Here is a 7,935-nt window from a genome sequence, read left to right as displayed (position 1 = left end):
GCCCACGACAGCGGCGGGGCTGCCCGCACCCCGCCTGCCCGGTTAAAGCGGCCGCAGCCCCGGCGGCGGCGGCGGCGGCTCGGGGGACCGCGGCTTACCCGGAGCACCCCCCTCCTCCGCTTTTTGCTTCGCTTTCTCCCAGGTTGCTTCCGAAGTTGCTTCCGCAGATGCCCGGGACTGTCTCAGAGGACCTAGCAGAGTCGGCCGTTGCTCACGCTAGGATTTGATGCTGAAGTTGAGCATCCCTCCACCTTAGGCACCCGAGCTAGAGCCGTCTGATGGGCACGAGCAGGCCTTGCTTGGGAATCACAGCTCTTGCCCGCTTTGGGGGGATCTTGGGAACCAACTCTACCTCTGCGTGGGTGAGCTCAAACCCTCCAAGAAAGGTGCTGCAGCTGCCAGGACTGTGATACTAAGTGCCCTGTGTTTGTATGTATGATGGTTCCCATCCTCCCGGCATTTACATTAAATCCGCTGGATGAAAAACAGAAACTGTCCCACATGCAGAGCCTGGAGTTCAAGCCTCTCCACACTCCCCCACATTTGGAGGTGAAATTGTCCCTACTCCTGCTGTGAGCTCGCTCTGTGCCAGCGAGCCTGAACGCTTTGTGCACGGTGGCACAGCCTGGGGAAGAGGGGTAGGAGGTATCCCTCATTTACTTCCTCCATCCCTTCTTTGTCCAGAATAAATCTTATTCAAGCAGCTAAGCCTTGTTCTGGAAGGAAGGGAGTTTTGGAGCTGAATCTCTACCAGCAGAAGAAGCAGCTGAAACTGAGTGAAAGATCTATGTAGCCTACCGCAAAGAAGGAGAGGGGTTTTCTTTGCCGGCAGCTGTTTTAAAAGAAAAGAATGATTTCTGCTTTTTTGAGATAAACATACAGCTGCCTTCTGTCAGGAGTGAGGATATGTGTGGAGAGAGGCAGTGCCTACAAGTCCTGAGTAACACTTCAGAAAGGAGATCTAAGACTCACTTTCTCCCCATGATTTTTTTTTTTTTAATTGCCTAGCTTGTGAGCAGCTTCAAGTGGAAGATGGTGAGATGAGACTGTTTTCTTCTGGGTGTAATGGGTGGGTTAGGGTAGGGTAGGGTAGGGTAGGGTAGTTCTCATTTTAAGTGTTGGACTTCTCCCCCTGCCTGGTACAGGAGGCTTTGCTACCTCATTTGGCTCGGACTCCTGTTGGGATTCTAGGTGTGCTGCTTAACTTTCAGTGGAGGTGGCCCTCCATGAACACCTCTCCTACTATCATTATTAAACTCACCTTTTATTAGTATCTTAAGGAAGGCATGGAGATTTAGGAAGGATTTCAAGGACTGTTTCTCTATTGGCACTACAATGGATTTGGGGAGTCCAGCCAAGTCTGTGTCCCGTGTGTGAGACAGGTTTTGTAGGGATCTAAGCTGAAGAAATTCTTGTTCTAGAGAGCCCAGATAACGAATGAGTGGTGCTTTTGTGAACTGAGATGGGTCCTCTCCAGTATGGCCTTTTAACACACAACTAACCTGGAGAAGATTAATTGTAGTTTCACAATAATAACACACACATCCTCCCTTATAAACCCCAAGGAAATCACAACACCACTTGAAGATGAAAATGTTAGTATAAGTGAGGAAGTCATAATATGGTGAAAGAAATTAGAATTATTTTAGAATTATTATTAGTATTACCCAGCATAGGGGAAAAAAAAGAAAAAAAAAGAAAAGAAAGAAAAAAAGAAAAACATCTTGCTCAGTCTTCTCAACATAAATCATACTAAATCAAACAAAAAGAAGACAAATATGTAATGCAGCTTAAAGAGACAGTCATTTCAGCCATTCAAAAGAGATAAGAGCTAAGATGATGCCAAGATAGGGAGCTCTCAGTTCTCTAATGCTGTTATAATCAATGAATCTCAGTGCTGGAGGGGTCCCTGGGAAGTCCCTTAGTCCATCCTCCAGCCCAGTGGCACAGCCAGCTCCACCCTTGCTGTTGCTCCTGCAGTGGAGGTACTGTACCTCCCCAGGCAGTCTATTTCTGTGCTTCTCCATTCTTATCATTTTCTTAATATCTAACCTGAATTTTCCTTGCAGCATTCACTAAGCACATCACTTCTTGTCCTGTCCACCATGGACAAGGAGAACAGATTATCCCGGCAACAGCCTATACATATTTAATGAATGTCTCTTGTGCTCATTCTCTCCTCTCCTTCTCTTCTCTTTTTAGGCTAAACAACCTCAGTTTTGTTACTTTTTTCTCACAGGCCACATTTTCTAGATCTCTGATAATTCTTTTGTTTTGTTTCAAATTCTGTACACTAGTTTCATGATTTTGTTTGCCATTTTTATTTTTATTTATTTACTTTTTATTTTCAGCTGTGAGGTGCCCACACCTCAACTCAGTTCTACAGTGGAAAGATTTATTTATATTTTACAAGCTACTGTCTTGTTTACACATTCTGGTGATATGTCTGCGTTCCTCACAGCAGCATCACAAGATTGCCTTATACACAACCAACGACATGCTGAAACCTCTTTGATTGCTGTCCTCAAGGCCTGGGAAGGTGTTTCTTGCTCAGTAGGCACACAACCGCCTGCATGAAGCATCTTTTATTTGGCCTCGCTGAAATGCTTCATAGCTTTTCCAGCCTGTATGTCCAATTTGTTTAGATGCTGTTGAATACTGCACTCCTCTGTCAGCGGTCCACCCCAGCTCCATGTCATCTGTGGATTTAGTGAGCGTATTCACCAGGGGTGATGGCAAAGTAGTGCGATACATTTCATTAACAGCCTGCGGATGCATTTTTTGCAAGTATTTATGAATTTCAACCTCAGAAGTACTGGGCACCTTGGTGCAAGGCTACAAAGAGTGGATAAGAGCTTGTTGAGCGTAGGGACCCGGTGCAGCACTGCTCTGCAGAGCTGTCTGCCCCAGGGAGCCGGGAGGGTGATCGCTCTGTCAAAGCCCTCGTTGCCACCCAGGGATGGATGAGCTGAGTTGGGAGTCCAACAAATGAATTTCATGGATCCTTCCTGAATTCTGACAAGGCTCAGTTTGGTCCTTGATTAATAACTGTGCAGTATTCACTCTTTGTTGGTATTTGATTTTTTTTCTTAATAGCTCTAAATGAGTTGGCAGTGACACAGAATTACTAAAAGCTGTTTAAAAAGAATGCTGTCACTAGAAGGGTTTTGAATGATGAAACCAGGCAAAATTCATTCCTCCTATGCACCTGAAAGTTTATACCCCACTCCTCTCCTCCTTTCTCCCCACAGTAGTAACATTTATGTATGGCTTGATGTTATGATATTTAATCATGCAAAAAATGATCTAATTGACTTTAATGGGACTATTTACGTCCTCAGGACTGCAAGCCTGGCACTATGCTCTGTAAAGCACTCTGGGATTCTCCAAGGTAGGTAGTCTCAATAGCTAACATGTTATGAAAGACCACTTGCGTTACTATACATCTCATTTGCTTAAATATCGTTTTCAATGAATAATAAAAAAAATGGAAAAATGAGTAATCAACATATAGCTTATTTATCCCCACAGGCACACATGAAATTTGAAACTTCAGCAATGGTGGCAATGATAGAACATGAGCAAATTCATTTTCATTTCCTCCTCACCTGCTTTTTTTCTATAACTTCTTTTTTTTTTCTTTTTTCCTTGGCAACAATTTAGGCATTCTAGTAATAATAATAATAATAAAAGAACTTCTGGTTTTGATTTATTCTCCTTTTCTTCAACCTGTCTATCATTTTTCTCAAACATGCATATCTCAATAAGATGTCTGTCTAAAAGCAGACAAGGGGCATAAGGGAACAGATTAAAACCTGTAACTCTAGATCATAAAAACCACTCAGACTGATTAATGAAAGCCATAGTGAAAGAAAAGTGAGACTGCATGGACTGTAAGATCAGAGAGAAAGAGAATGAGGACAAATAGCTTAACGGTCAATGGAAATAATCAACATTCACTGGAGTTTACAGATGATTTTTTTCAGTGCAGTGAAAACCTCAATGAAGTGTTTTAAAATTTGCAGGCAATGAAGCTAAATTATTGCATACCTCAATGTTACCATATGGCAGGGAAAAAAAAAGGGGGAAAGAAAATAGAAAGAAGAAAAGAATCTTTAGGTCATTTATAAAATTAAGGAGTAGGAATCAATATCAATGTTAATGGCTATATCTTAAAAAAAAATCTTTAATTTTACTTTTTCCTTTTCTGTGCATGTTATAGCTTCTTCACAAAGCAGCAGTCCTACCATATCCAAATGAAGTTCTTCTTCTCTCTCCCTCTCTTCACAGACACACATAACCACATATAAGGGTCAGAAGATGTCTAAGCATGTGGATTTTATGCAGGGAGATAAGAAGGTTTTGGAGATGAATAATTCATCTTTTAACTAATGGATGGAGCACACACCAGCTCTATGTCTCTCCCAGGTCTCTCCCAGGTCTAGTCCTTCCTCATTCTCACAGCTATTACTCCAGCTTTTAAAATGGATTAACAGATGTGACCACTGCAAATCTTTTACTTATGGCTTTGTGGCCACTGGTGCTAAGCAGGAATATATTAGCCAGGCTGCTTTATATTGAAAAATATGGGTCTGTCTTTTTATGCAATTATTACAATTTCCCTGAAAATTAGCCTTTAGAAAGGTGTTAACATGATGGAAACTTTAAATTCTTAGAAAAACATTTTTAAAACAGTGAAATTCAGACTTTCATTTTGAAATTATTTCTTCAGATTTTGGTTTTGGATGTAGTGTTTTTGCTTTTTGTTTTGGGGTTTTTTTTTTTTAGAATCAAAGCTGAAACTTGATAATGTTCTTAAAACAAAACAAAAACGCTTTTGACTGATTATATTCTTCTCCCTTGGGAAAGGAGGGCAGTTATTCTAATTCAAAAGCAAGTGCAGTCTCAATAATTAAAAAAAAAAAAAATCCACAAAAGATTTGCTGTCCTTTGCACTGCTCCAGGGGCAACCCAGAAGTTTCCCTTCACCCTTTCACCCTCTTCCAACCAGGTTTCAGAGCGTGGCTGCTTCTTAGCTTATTTCTCTCCGGTGCACACACCACAGCTCTACTGTAATGCTATTAGACTGGTGAATCCCTGGGGCACCTGAGTTGCTGAGTAAATTATGCTCTTTACAAACTAGTAGACAGTTCTCGATGCTTCATGGGATACCTTTGAAGAACACCTTTTTTTTTTTCCTATTTCTTTTCTTTTAATACAAAAGACCTTTGACTTCCATGTTAATTGCAGTAGAAGTTAAAAGGAAAAGAAGTATAAAATTCATCAGTCAATGCACTGCAAGTGAAATCTTTATGATCTATGGCAGTCAGACTGTTCACAAGTATTTTATACTTGATTTGCTATCTGAAGCAGTGAATGGTAGGAGTGATAGCCTGATGGGAGAAGCTGCAGTTGAAATTAAATTTAGAAAGGAGACTTAAACTTGTAAGACAATCAAATGAAACTAAAAATATATTAAAGAACATATAAGGCTCTTCTGTATAACTTTTTTTCTCTCAGAGGATTAATTCTTAGCTCTGTGTAGTGGTTTTCACAAGTAGATCTCAAAGTGTTTTTCTTGTTACAGGATGGAGATGTTTCCTGTGGATGTATACAATAAATCTAATTAAGCTGTAAATAGGGAGCTGTTATGTTGTATCAGATTTTAAGTCCATCCAGATCGGTGTTCTGCAGTTACTGCAGTTAAGACATATCCTAAGAGGAAATCCTCTTGTCAGCCAGATCAAAGGGGGGAAAGGCTGGTAGGGTTGTGTATGCCTGTGCTTATGTGTATGTACTGAACCTTGGAATGGGAACAAAACCTAGAAATGTTGATGCTTCCAATGGGAAGGAAATTCCTTTTTGTTTCTTTTTTCTTCTTCTTCTATTTGGGGGGAAATAATCCTATTCAAATTTTAAATAAAAAAAAGAAACCAGCTTTCCAACTCCTGGGAACTCCTTGCTTTGCAGCCTGGGTCCCAGGCATCCTGGGAGTCCAGGGAGCATTTGGATGTTCCCTCCACAAACCTSGGAACCTGGACGGCCTGGAACTGAAGTTTGGGCTGGGCTTCCCTGCTTCCAGGAACACTGGAKTCTCAAGGATGGCCTTTATAGGAGCTTTGGTAAAAACAGGGAGCCTGGGCTGACAAAGCCTGGGTGCCATGGCTTTCTAGCTGCAGAGCCCTTGAGGTGAGTTCTCCAGTATCTTGCTACCAAGCTGGCAGGAAGCCAGGCAGATTTTTGAAAGAACCTGGTTTATGTTTTTGAAATGTGGCTTCATCAGATATACGAATATATCAGATACATGTGTATATGAACGTGTAGGACTCTATGTTTTTGCTGGCCTGCAGGTAAACACAAAGTTCAATGTAATTGGGTTCCTAAGCAGCCCTTTTCTCCAGCAACAGATCTCTTGCCCCCCACTCCTTCATCTTCTGTATGAAGGTTTACTACAATAGAAAAAGGGAAATATGTAAAATAACCCTTTAAGTGACTGACCATATCACAGAGAGCACTGGTCCCTGGTGTGCTGATATTAACAGTGATTTATTTCAAACTGAGCTCCCATCATAACTGAAACATGTTATTCTGCTCATTGCCAGTCAAGCCATGGATGGTAGGTGTTCTTAGATGAAATGTTTAGGAGGAATCGTTGACTCATGGCAATCTTTAGTCATTCTCTGAAATGATACCATTAATGTGTATGGGATTAGCATAGCGCTTGTTTCTCTATTCTATTATCTTGTTTTCACATTCAATAGTATCTTTCTTGGCATAAAAGGAAGATAACAGATTCATGTTTGAGCAAGCTATTTGATTTGTATTGCATTTCTTCAAATCACCCCAAACTGTCATTCTCTAGTGTAGCAGGATTTGTTGTACCAGATCAAATTGATGGAGTAGCTAATCCTGGACACCATTTCCAGGCACATGAAGGACAAGAAGGTGATCAGGAGGAGTCAGCATGTATTCACCRAGGGGAAATCATGCTTAACCAACCTGATAGCCTTCTCTGATGGAATGACTGGCCAGGTAGATGAGGGGAGAGCAGTGGATGTTGTCTACCTTGGCTTCAGAAAGGCTTTTGACACTGCCTCCCATAACATCCTCATAGGTAAGCTGATGAAGTACGGGCTAGATGAGCAGACAKAGAGGTGGACTGAGAACTGGCTGAATGGCAGAGCTCAGAGKGTKGTGATCAGTGGTGCAAAGTCTACTTGGAGGCTTGTAGCTAGTGTTGTCCCCCAGGGGTCAACCTGGGCCGAATCCTGTTCAACTTATTCATCAGTGACCTGGATGAAGGGACAGAGTGCATCCTCAGCAAGGTTGCTGACGATACCAAACTGGGAGGAGTGGCTGATACACCAGAGAGCTGTGCTGCCATTCAGAGAGACCTGGACAGGCTGGAGAGGTGGGCGGAGAGGAACCTCATGAAGTTCAACAAAGGCAAGTGCAGGGTCCTGCACCTGGAGAGGAATAAACCCATGCACCAGTACAGGCTGGGGGCTGACTTGCTGGAGAGCAGCCCTACAGAGAAAGRCCTCTGGGTCCTGGTGGGCAAAACGTTTGCCATGAGCCAGCAATGTACCCTGCAGCCAAGAAGGCCAATGGTATCCTGGGGTGCAGTAGGCAGAGCATTGCCAGCAGGTCGAGGGAGGTGATCCTTCCCCTGTACTCAGCCCTGGTGAGGCCACACCTGGAGAACTGTGTCCAGTTGTGGGCTCCCCAATACAAGAGAGATATGGAGCTACTGGAGCAAGTCCAGCAAAGGGCTACTAAGGTTTTTAAAGAACTGGAGCATCTCTCATGCGAGGAGAGGCTGAGAGAGCTGGGCCTGTTCAGCCTGGAAAAGAGAAGACTGCAGGAGGATCTTGTCAATATGTATAAATATCTGAAGGGAGGGTGCAAAGAAAACAGAGCCAGACTCTTCTCAGT

Source organism: Apteryx rowi, unplaced genomic scaffold (genome assembly GCF_003343035.1).
Source record: "Apteryx rowi isolate R43461 unplaced genomic scaffold, aptRow1 scaffold_112, whole genome shotgun sequence".
Classification (NCBI taxonomy): Eukaryota; Metazoa; Chordata; class Aves; order Apterygiformes; family Apterygidae; genus Apteryx; species Apteryx rowi.
This window is presented reverse-complemented; position numbering follows the sequence as displayed.